The 12,758-nt window shown below is 42.7% G+C and overlaps 1 protein-coding gene across 2 annotated transcripts in view; it reads left to right on the top strand.

Moving 5' to 3' along the window:
• The first annotated feature begins 236 nt into the window (after positions 1-236).
• Positions 237-12,758, top strand: part of stx17 (syntaxin 17) — a 102,845-nt gene continuing 90,323 nt past the window's right edge. For both annotated transcript variants that reach the window (XM_041183626.1, XM_041183627.1), the window contains exon 1: positions 237-336. The gene's annotated coding sequence lies outside the window, so the exon portion shown is untranslated. The remainder of the gene's footprint in view (positions 337-12,758) is intronic.

A 12,758-nucleotide genomic window follows, 5' to 3' on the forward strand; every position in this document is an offset into this window, starting at 1 on the left:
TCAATAGAATGTGTTAAAATCTGTTTCTAAAATAGTCTTAGTACAAACGGATTGCTGGTAAAAACAATTATTGGGGGCGAGCATAAGTTAGCAAAACGCTGGGATATTTTCTTTGGGTGATCTGCAGATTTGCAATACCAGCATAAATGAAAGATTGTCAATCTGCAATAATGAGTCCTGGGTTGTGGGCTCCGGTCCTGACGGAGCCGCGCCTGGAGCTCGGGGGCTTTATTTTGAGGTGACACCGGAAGTGGTAGGCCTGTCGAGTTCTGGCGATCTCGGTCAATCGGGAGCGTAGTTTGTGTTCGGATTTTAACCCGCGGGCAGGGGCCCGAGGTACGTCTCATTTTGCGTCTCTTTCCACCAAGTTGCTGGAGGCTTTTTTTCTGTCGGACGGACCCGATGGCGAGCGGAGTCCCGGCTTCTGGGGCTCGGGTTCAGCTACAGCTGAAGACAGGAGCAGCCCACTTGTTGCTGTGGGTGAAAAGGGGACAAATATCCCCCGTGTTGCCTTGTGGACACAATGTATTCAGTTAGAGTCTGGGGTCAGTCTTTGGCTGCCCAGCTCTCGATAGGTGGTTGGCCCGGCACCGACACGCTAAATGCTACCAGATGTTCTTACAAACAGGATGACGAACTGTCTCCCATGTTTTACGGAATTGGCCCAGGGCACAGCTTGTTCTGTATTCCTCGGGCAGTTACTGGGAGACTGCCGGAGATTCTTTCCTTTCGCCGCTCCCTTGTATCTTTGTTTTTTGGTGTCAGCCCACTTGGCCACAAAGTTGGAGAGGTTGAGTAGTTGGCCGACTCCAGAGAAAAGACCTTCCTAGATTGGTGCCACCAACAAAATATCACATCACCCACCCAAGCTAAGGGTTCTATTTTCCACTTTGAATCTGTATGTGCCAGGTTTAAGTCCACCCAATAGCAGACATCTTGCGGTGACTGTGTTGGTGGGCATGGTCACCCAGGTGTGTATGGAAACTTAAAATTTGGCATTCAGGCAGAAACCCAGCCCTGTGGTTTCCACACAACCTATACCTGTATGTTGTGGTTTTATTTGCCAGGGGCTGTTAATGGATGGAATTGGTAGGTTTTTCCATCCTGTCAATAGGTGTAGGTACCAGACTCACTCACCACCCATTTCCTGTAGAGAGAGATGTACATGGATGTGTATTGAAATTTGGTGCAGATTTAACTTGAGATGAAATTATCTCTTAGTATGGAACTATGTAAAACTTTCAAGACTGGACATATTCCCCATGTCATTTATTGCATAACTTGGCACTCGTGAATGCAATATAACTTCTCCGGTTTTACTGCATCCACTCGATCCTGGTCACTTGCAAGTACATCAGAACACTTATTTCCGTAGCTTGAAGTGGGGGTGTCCAAACTCTGCTCTTCCCAGCACAAGTCCCATAATATGCCCTTGAAGTTCAGGCAACCCAGTTCCATCTCTGCTTATTTTGTCTTTGCTGGTGCTTTTTTGCCTGAATACAATGCTTCCTTGGAATCAGCTATTACTGTTGTCTTATTGGTTTATAGATACTGTATCAGAACATTCCTGTCAGTATCAGCAATATGAAATGTTTACATATTAATGGGAACATGGATTAAAGTTTTCAAAAGGCTCCTGATGAGGCTCCATGCTATGGCACCAACCTATAAAGGCAATAATTTGGGCACCCCTTGTTACAGTCTATTTTGTCTTACAAAAGTGTAAATATAAGAACATAGGAGTAGGCCATTCAACACATTGAGCCTGCTCTGCCATTCAATTAAATCATGGCTGATCACCTACCTCAATGCTACTTTCCCGTATTATCTCCATTTCCCTTGATGTCATTGGTCTCCAGAAATCCATCAATTTCTGTTTTGAACATTCTCAATGATTGAGCTTCCACAGCCCTCTGGGGTAGAGAATTCTAAAAATTCACCACCCTCTGAGTGAAGAAATTCCTCATCTCAGTCTTAAATGGCCTACCCCTTATCCTGAGATTATGCCCTCTGGTTTTAGACTCACTAGTCAAGGGAAACATCTTATCTATATCTACCCTGTCACACCCTGTAAGAATTTTGTAAGTTTCAGTGAGGTCACCCCACATTCTCTGAAACTCTAGGGAATACAGACCTAGTCTCCTCATAAGACAATCCTTCCATTCCAGGGATTAATCTGGTGAACCTCCATTGCACTCCTTCTATGGCAAGTATACCCTTCCTTAGACAAGGGGACCAAAATTGAGGTCTCACCAAGGCTCTGTATAACTGCAGCGAGACATCTTCACTCCTGTACTCAATTCCCATAGTGATGAAGACCAACATACTATTTGCTTTCCTAATTGCTTGCTGCACCTGCATGCTGGCTTTTAGTGACTCATGAACAAGGACATCCAAGTCCCTTTGGACACCCGCATTTCCCAACCTCTCATCATTTAAGAATTACTCTGTTTTCTTGTTTTTTCTACCAAAATGAATAACTTCACACTTATTCACATTATATTCCATCTGCCATGTTCTAGACCGTTCACTTAGCCTGTTCACATCCTCCTCACAACTTATGTTCCCATTCAGTTTGGTGTCATCAGCAGATTTGGAAATATTATAATTGGTCTCCACATCCAAATCATTTATATAGATTGTAAACAGTTGTGGACTTAGCACTGATCCTCGCGGTACCCCACGAGTAACAGCCTGCAATCCTGAGAATGATCTGTTTATTCTCTGTTTTCTGTCTGTTAACCAATTCTCAATCTATGTTAGTATATTTCCCCCAATCCTATGTGCTCTAATTTTATTTGCTTATCTCATGTATGTGACCTTATCAAAAGCCTTCTGAAAATCCAAATACACCACATCCACTGGTTCTCCTTTATCTATGCCACAAGTAACATCCTCAAAAAACCTCCAACAGATTTGTCAAACATGCATTCCCTTTCATAAAACCATGTTGACACTGCCCAATTCCTTTCTAAATGACCAGTTATTACATCCTTAATAATAGATTCTAACATTTTTCCTACTACTGACGTCAAACTAACATCTGTAGTTCTCCATTCTCTCTCTTCCTCCCTTCTTAAATAGTGGGGTTACATTTGCTACTTTCCAGTCTGCAGGAATTTTTCCAGAATCTGAAGAATTTTGAAAGTAAACCACTAACGTATCCACTATCTCTCTAGCTGCCACCTTCAGCATTCTGGGATGAAGCTCATCTGGCCCAGGGGATTTATCAACCTTCAATCCAGTTAACTTTTCAAGTACTATCTCTTTATTAACACAAGTCCCTTGGTTGCCTAGTATTTCTGAGAGATTTTCTGTATCTTCTTTTGTGAAGACGGATGCAAAGTAACTGTTTAGTTTATCTGCCTTTTGCCTGTGTTCCACTTTAAATTCTCCTGTGCTCACCTGTAACGGGCCCAAATATGTCCTAGTCTTTTCCTTTTCTCACACCGAAAGAAGCTTTTACAGTCCACCTTTATGTTCCTCGCTAGTTTGCATTCATTTCCTCCTTTCCCTTTCTTAGTCAGTTTCTTGGTCCTCCTTTGCTGCGTTCTAAATTGCTATCAATCCTCAAGCTTACCACTTTTTCTGGTATCCTTATAGGCCATTCCCTTTAATGTAATACAATCTTTAACTTCTTTCGCTAACGTGGTTGATTTACCTTTCCCTTTGGGTGTTTGTGCCTTAGTGGAATGTATGTTGTAGACTATGTAGTATTTCTTTAAGTACTAGCTGTTGCCTGTCTGCTGTCAAATCTGTGTATTTTTCCAATCCACTATAGCCAACTTGCCCCTCATACCTTCATAATTTCCTTTCTTCAGATTTGAGATCCTGGTTTCAGAATGAACTTTATCGCATTCGACCTTAATGTGAAATTCCTTCATATTATGATCACTATTCCCCAAAGGCTCCTTTACAGCAAGGTTATTAATTAAAAACAAAAAAACTGCGGATGCTGGAAATCCAAAACAAAAACAGAATTACCTGGAAAAACTCAGCAGGTCTGGCAGCATCGGCGGAGAAGAAAAGAGTTGACGTTTCGAGTCCTCATGACCCTTCGACAGAACTTGAGTTCGAGTCCAGGAAAGAGCTGAAATATAAGCTGGTTTAAGGTGTGTGTGTGGGGGGCGGAGAGATAGAGAGACAGAGAGGTGGAGGGGGTTGGTGTGGTTGTAGCGACAAACAAGCAGTGATAGAAGCAGATCATCAAAAGATGTCAACAACAATAGTACAATAGAACACATAGGTGTTAAAGTTAAAGTTGGTGATATTATCTAAACGAATGTGCTAATTAAGAATGGATGGTAGGGCACTCAAGGTATAGCTCTAGTGGGTTTTTTTTTTATTTTTTTATATAATGGAAATAGGTGGGAAAAGGAAAATCTTTAACACCTATGTGTTCTATTGTACTATTGTTGTTGACATTTTTTGATGATCTGCTTCTATCACTGCTTGTTTGTCGCTACAACCACACCAACCCCCTCCACCTCTCTGTCTCTCTATCTCTCCGCCCCCCACACACACACCTTAAACCAGCTTATATTTCAGCTCTTTCCTGGACTCGAACTCAAGTTCTGTCGAAGGGTCATGAGGACTCGAAACGTCAACTCTTTTCTTCTCCGCCGATGCTGCCAGATCTGCTGAGTTTTTTCAAGGTTATTAATTAGCCCATTCTCATTACACAATGCTAAATCCAAAACAGCTCAATCCTTAGTTGGCTTCTCCACATACTGCTCCAGAAACACCTCATATACAATCTACAAATTCCTCCTCCAGAGCATTAGTGCTGATTTGGTTAACTCAGTCTCTGTGTAAATTAAAGTTGCCCATAATTACTGTATTGCCCATGTTACATGTATCTATAATTTCCTGATTTATACGATACCCAACATTACCACTGCAGTTTGCTGGCGTATAAACAATTCCCACCAATGTTTACTGCCCCTCTTACTGTTTCTTAGCTCTGCCCAACCTGATTCTACATCTTGATCCTTCGATGTAAGATCCTCCTTTACCAATGTACTGATCTTGTCCCCTATTAAGAGTGCTACCCCACCTCCGTTTCCTTTCACCTATCCCTCTTAAATGCCGAATATCCTTGGATATTTAGTTCCCAATCTTGGTCACCCTATAGCCACATCTCTGTAATGGGAATTGAATCATACCCATTTACCTTAGTTTGTGCATTAAAATCATCAACTTTTTTGTGAATGCTACATGCATTCAGATCAAGTGTCTTTAATTCTGCTTTTTTAACTTTATTCTCTATTCTGATCTGATGCTTGCCAATGCTTTGTCTGTTTTCAATTTTTGCTTTTTACTTTTCTACTTCCTTTTACCAGTTTTGCTTCTGTCAAATCTGAGCTCCCTCTCGGGTTCCCATCCCCTTACCAATCTAGTTTAAGCCCTCCCAAACAGCATTAGCAAATTTCCCTGCAAGGATGTTAGTCCCGGTCCTGCTAAGATGCAGCCCGTCCATCTTGTGCCGATCTCACCTGCCCCAGAACCAGTCCTAAAGCCTCAGAAAGCTGATGCCCACCCTCCTACACCAGTTCCCCAGCCATGTCTTCAATCGCTCAATTCTCCTATTTCTATGCTTGCTAGCACATGGAACTGAGAGTAATCCTGAGATTACTATTTTAGAGGACCTGCTTTTGAGTCTCCTTCCTCGCTCCCTGAAATCTGCTTTCAGGCCCTCATCCCTGTTCCCACCCAAGTCATCTAACATGGATCACAACCTCTGGCTGTTCACCCTACCCTAGAAGAATGTCCTGCAGCCACTCAGTGATGTCCTTGACATTGGCATCAGGGAGGCAATGTACCACGGTGGAGCCACGCATTCAGCCAATTTTGGATGCATTGTAGTCTATGGAGAGTGGAGGATGGGAGGCCAACCAGAAGGACATTGGAGTTGGCAAGTCTGGATGAGGGTTTTTTTAAATTCTTTCCCGAGGCATGGGCATCACTTGCTAGGCCAGCAATTTTATTGCTCATCCCTAATATCTCTTTGGAAGGTAATGGTGAGCCACTTCTTGAACTGCTGCAGTCCATGTGGTGTAGGAACACCCATAGTGCTGTTTGGGAGGGAGTTCCAGGATCTTGACCCTGTGACAGTGAAGGTTTCAGCGGTGAATGACTGAGGGAATGATGGAGGTGCAAGTGGGCGGTCTTTGTGATGGAGAAGATTTGGGGTCGGAACCTCATTCAACTCAAAAAAGGCACCAAGGCTGAAAACAGTAAAACAGTTTGGTTCAGCCTGACTAGGGAAAGGAATGGAATTGGTGCAAGAGTAAGAAATTATGCTGGGCCTTGAAGACAGTGGTGTTGGTCTTCCCAGTGTTTAGTTGGAGAAAATAGTGACTCATCCAAGGCTGGATATAAGATAAGAAGTCTAATAATGCAGAGGTGGTGTACAGGCTGAGGGAGGCTATGGAGAGGTAGAGCGAGATATCGTCAACGTACCTGTGGAATGGTATTACCAAGGGGTAGCGTGTATATGAGGAAGAGGAGGGGCCAAGGGGAGATTCTTGGGGGAATGCTGTGGGGTGGACATGCTCTTGCTGTGCTCAGATAGGTGAATTGAAACATGGGAAGAAAATCCCACAGAGTTGGGTAATGCAAGAGAATTATTGAAGGGGGATGGGGTGTGATTGATTGTATCAAAGGCTGAAAAACCGTTGAGGACAAGGAGATAAGGAAATTCACCACAGTCACACTAATAGACTATTTTTTGTGACTTGAGTTGGGGCTGTTTTGATGCTTTGGGAGGGGCAGGAAACGAATTGGAAAAGATTCAAATGAGGAAATACAAGAGAGATTTGGGAATGGACAACACATTTGAGGACTTTGAAGAAGATATGGAGGCCTGGGATGGGTTGAATATTTGTTTGTAACAATAGAGGGTTTGAGGATGAGGTTTTGAGGAACGGATGCCTTTGATGATCTTGAAGATCAAGTAGCATGGGGAGCAGGAATGCAATTTGGATCACCAGTGGTTTAGTGGGAATGAGGAATGGAGGTGCGTCTCGTGGATGAACTGGGAAGATCATTAAGTAATGTAGGTGAGAAACAAGAGGGATGGAACATACAAACTTTTGAACAAGGAGCAGGAGTAGGCCATTCAGCCCCTTGAGCCTGCTCCGCCATTTAATAAGACCGTGGCTGATCTGATAGTAACTTGAAATCTGCATTGTGCCTACCCCTGATAACTTATCACCCCTTTACTTACCAAGAATCTATCCACCTCTGCCTTAAAAATATTCAAAGGCTCTGTCTGCTTTCACCACCTTGCCAGGAAGAGAATTCCAAAGACTCATGACTCTCTGAGTGGAAAGTTTTGCTTCATCTCTGTTTTAAATGGGTGACCCTTATTTTTAAACAGTGACCCCTAGTTCTAGATTCTCCCACAAGGGGAATCATCCTCTCCACATCCACCCTGTCAAGATCCCTCAGGATCTTTTATGTTTCAGTCAAGCTGCCTTTTACTCTTCTAAACTCTAGTGAATACAAGCCTAGTCTGTCCAACCTTTCCTCATAAGACATCCCACCCATTCCAGGTATTAGTCTGGTAAACCTTCTCTGAACTGCTTCCAACGCATTTACATCCTTCCTCTCTGGGGGGCAGGGACAAGGAGGATAGGGAGCCTTAGTTGAAGGGTCAGTCACAAAGGGACACAAGTTCAAGGTGAGGGGCAGGAGGTTTAGGGGGAATGTGAGGAAAAACTTTTTTACCCAAAGGGTGGTGACGGTCTGGAATGCGCTGCCTGGGAGGTTGGTGGAGGTGGGTTTCTTCACATCCTTTAAAAAATACCTGGATGAGCACTTGGTACGTCATAACATTCTAGGCTATGAGCCAAGTGCTGGTAAATGGGATTAGGTAGGTAGGTCAGGTGTTTCTTGCATGTCGGCGCAGACTCGATGGACTGAAAGGCCTCTTTTGATCTGTGTGATTCTTTAAATAAGGTGACCAATACTGCACACAGTACTCCAAACAGTACTCCAAACGTGGCCTCACTAGTGCCCTGTACAACCTGCCTACTTCTGTATTCAATTCCCCTTGCAATAAATGATAATATTATATTAGCTCTCCTAATTACTTGCTGTACTTTTTGTGATTCATGCACTAGGACACTCAGATCCCTCTACACTGCTAGAGCTTTGCAATCTCTCGTCATTTAGATAATATGCTTCTCTTTTATTCTTCCTGCCAAAATGGTCAACTTCATATTTTGCCACATTATACTCCATTTGTCAGATCTTTGCCCACTCACTTAACTTCTCTATGTCTTTTTGTAGCTTCCTTTATGCCCTCTTCACAACTTACTTTCCTACCTATCTTTGTGTCATCAGCAAATTTGGCAACCATCCCATCCATCCCTTCATCCAAGTCATTTATATAAATTGTAAACAGTTGAGGTCCCACACTGATCCCTGTGGCACACCACTCATTACATCTTACCAACCTGAAAAAGGCCCATTTATGCTTACTCTCTGCCTCCTGTTAGCCAGCCAATCTTCTATCTATGCTAATATGTTACCCCCTATACCATGAGCTTTTATTTTCTGAATAACCTTTGATGTGGCACTTTATCAGGAAAAGGAATTGATATGTAAGAAAATTAATTTCAGTATGATTTGACACAAGAGTTGAAAACTGTTTTAACAATGAGGAACTAGCAAAGTCCCAACTATTGTAAAATGCTTTGTAACTGCTTAATTTTGTTTGTACTAATTCGATTTAGTAAATTCGCTTTTGTACTTAAGCCCAAACAAAGATTGAGCGTATTGTTATTCGATACCTTTCTCCTCTCCTCTTCTGGAGGCGCAGAATCAAACTGAAGTTGAAATGAGGTTAACAAAGTTCCTGTCTCTCCATTATTTTGTTCGCTTTATAATACGTTGATTAGATGTCAGGGAAAGTGAAAGCTCACTTCAGTGTATAAAGAGCTAAGATTTATGTATGCACAATCTGAAAAACAGAAACTGAAAATATGTAGAGGAAAATGGCTTAATTAAACTATTAAGTACAGCAATGGGCGTGGTACAAAATCATCCTAATTCTACTCTAGCTATCATCTCCACTCAGAGAGGTCAAAGGGTGGCTGCCGTGAGAATGGAAAATTATCATTGTTGTAGAAGATGTCTTGGGACAGAAAGAGCTTTCCTCCACATCTGGCAGGCTGACCTGGGAGTGCTTGGTGCTGGCACTGAGGGGGACTTTTCCCAGGCAGGGAGAGGTGGGTTTGGGTCATATGGGGAGTTAGATCCCCTAAAAGTGACTTAGGCTCGGGCTCCTGGTGTCATCCCATCCTCTTCCGGCTTTCATGTTGGCATGTTCCAAGGCAAGTAGATAGAGTCATAGAGGTCTACAGCACAGAAAAGGCCCTTTGGTCCATCGAGTCTGCGCCAGTCAAACAAGTACTGAACTATTCTAATCCCATTTTCCAACACTAGACCCATAGCCTTGAATGCCATGGCATTGCAAGTGCACATCCAAACACTTCTTAAATGTTATGAGGGTATCTGCTTCTACCACCTTTTCAGGTAGAGAGTTCCAGATTCCCACCACCCTCTGGGTGAAAAAGTTCTTCCTCACATCCCCTCTAAACCTCCTGCCCCTTACCTTAAATCTATGCCCCCTGGTTATTGATCCCTCCACCAAGGGAAAAAGTTCCTTCCTATCTATGCCCCTCATAATTTTAAATGCATCAATCATGACCCTCCTCAATCTCCTCTGCACCAGGGAAAATAACCCCAGTCTATCCAATCTCTCCTCATAACTAAAACTTTCCAGCCCAGGCAACATCCTGGTGAATCTCCTCTGTACTCTCTCTAGTGTAATCATATCCTTCCTCTCATGCAGATTCCAGAACTGCATTCAATACTATAGCTGACGCCTCACCAGCGTTTTATACAGTTCCAGCATAACCTCCCTGCTCTTATATTCTATGCCTCAGCTAATAAAGGCAAGTATCCCATATGCCTTCTTAACCACCTTATCTACCTGTCCTGCTACCATAAGGGACCGGTGGACATGCACACCAAGGTCCCTCTGACCCTTGGTACTTCCCAGGGTCCTACCATTCATCGTGTATTCCCGTGCCTTGTTTGTCCTGCCCATGTGCATCACCTCACATCTGTCACAAAATCTATTAAAAAACATAAAAAGCCAATTAAGTAGTTCTTTAATCCTGCATTCTGACTTCCACTGCCAGTGCATGGGTTCCACGATGTTTTAACATCTCGCCAGATTGGAGGAGGCGAGTGCAGTGGGAAGTCATTGTTGAATGAAAGTGACATGCTTTCAACAGTATAAAGGTTATAATCATCAAGCTTCTTGTTAGCCACAGTGAAATCCTAACACTGACATGGGAGCTACCTATGTTGCAGTAACTTGGAGCTCTGAGGAGGAGCAACAGCTTGATCCAGCCCAACAGCCACAGAAGCAGCAACTCCAACAGCAGCAGTGCCTGCCCTCTCCGTAGCCACATGCAGCTCCTCAGGACAGAAGGGATGGGCCAGGTATCTATCCTTGCCTTCCTTTTCTTCCTCATTCTTATGCTGCCCTTTGGCAACATCATCTGCAAATAAGGGTTCAGCTTCCAAATATATGCTCATGTAACCCAGTTTGACCACTCAGTCACCTCTCTTGACCAACACCCCTCTAAGTTATTTTTGTTGTGAGCGGACTATTTATTTAAGTCTGCAGGACCTTTTCGTTTTTTGTGTGGCCATGCACACAGTAACTTAAAGGGACTGACTTGTATTTGGCCTGCTTTGCAGCTACTGGGTTGCTGTGCTGTCATGCAGCTTAGAGGGAACATTGCCTTTGACCCTGCTACTGGTGCTGTACTGTCAAACTGCATGTCTACTGTTGGAAAAGATTTATCAGATGTTTTGTACTTGATCTCAGTTGCAGCTTAATTATCCCTTTGATATAAACAGACCTGTAACAAGACCATGAGAGCTTATAGGCCTGTGTATTTGTGTAGACAATGTGGCATCTAGTAGATAAAAGTAAAATACTGCGGATGCTGGAAATCTAAAACAAAAACAAAAATACCTGGAAACACTCAGCAGATCTGACAGCATCTGCAGAGGGGAACACAGTTAATGTTTCAAGTCTGAATGATTCTTCATCTAGTAGGCTATTTGTCTTTCAACTTCACAGGGATGCAGAAGATATCTGTGACAATACTGTATTATAATAGATGGCTGCAAAGCTGTAGATAGGGAAGGGTTGTATTGATCAGGCATAAACAGCTGCATCTAAAGCCACATCTGTCCAAGGAATACGGTGTAGGGTGATTGAAAAATAACACCCTTAAAGTGTCAGAAGACCTATGTTTTTCATCAATTTCTGTAATTGACTTCAACATAAAATTTGATTGACAGAAGAGTCAGGATGTGTAAAATAAAATTGTTGACAAAGAACATGAAAAAAAATTACATAATACTGAAACATAATAGGGTTCATAAAATGGCATAAAAGAATTGATACAAAATCAAAATACTGAAGATGCTGAAAATCTGAAATTAAAAACAGAAAATGTTGGAAATACTCAACAGATGTCTCTGATAAAGGGCCATCGACCTGAAACATTGGGTGGAATTTTATGGCCCCGTCGCAGCGGCGAGCTGTTCAAAATCCATTGACTTTGGCAAGACCATAAAATTCCCCCCATTAACTCGGTTTCTGTCTCCACAGATGCTGCCTGACTTGCTGAGTACTTCCAGCATTTTCTGATTTTATTATAAAAATGTTGAGCAAGATAACTCAGAATTCATATAAGGTCCGATCAACCTGGAAAATGTCAAGCTTGAAACTGTTAATATGTATGTTGCTGCCATGTGCTGCTGTTGAATTGTTTAATTATTGTCAGTCATGGTTATCTTCTTCATAAATAGGTGAATATCTGCCTGTAGTGCTGTGAACTCTTGAATTTTGAACAGTATCTTATAAGTAAGAATATCCACCCTGAAACACTGGCATCCAGTCTTGAATGAGCCAGTTTTCTGCAGCTATAATTTGAGGATGTCAAAGCTATCATTTTCACCCCTCGCCACAAACTCTATATCCTTGTAAGCAATTCTATCCTCCTTCCTGGTTCCTGTCTTGCGCTTTTGTTTCCTATTCAAACATGACAGCCATTCATGCAGTGGGTAGCAGTTTTGCCTCTGAGGTTGTGAGTTTAAGTCCCAGTCCAGAGTTTGAGCATAAAATTCTAGGCTGACACTCTAGTGTAGTACTAAAGAAGTGCTGCACTGTTGGAGATGCTGCCTTTCGGATGAAACGTTAAATCGAGGCCCCATCTGCCTGCTTGGATGGATGTAAAAGATTCCATGGCACTATTTTGAAAAAAACAGGGGAGTTATTCCCTGGTGTCCTGGCCAATATTTATCCCTCAATTGACATCACGAAAAAAACAGATTATCTGGTCATTATCACAGTGCTGTTTGTGTGTGCTTGCAGCGTACAAATTGCCTGTTCCCTTTCCTACATTACAGCAGTGACTACACGTCAAAAGCACTTTATTGGCTGTAAAGTGCTTTGAGATGTACGTGGTCATGAATAGTGCTGTATAAATGCAAGTCTTTTTTTCTTTTAAATTGATCTTCCAACGCCATATGCTCTCCGTTGTAAGGACACTCTACGCCCTCCTTTGTAACATTGCTGATCTCCCTCCCTACCTCAGCTCATCTGCCATTGAAACCATCATTCTTGTCACCTGCAAACCCAACTATCCCGATACTCCTGA

This window comes from Carcharodon carcharias, chromosome 3 (genome assembly GCF_017639515.1).
Source record: "Carcharodon carcharias isolate sCarCar2 chromosome 3, sCarCar2.pri, whole genome shotgun sequence".
Taxonomy (NCBI): Eukaryota; Metazoa; Chordata; class Chondrichthyes; order Lamniformes; family Lamnidae; genus Carcharodon; species Carcharodon carcharias.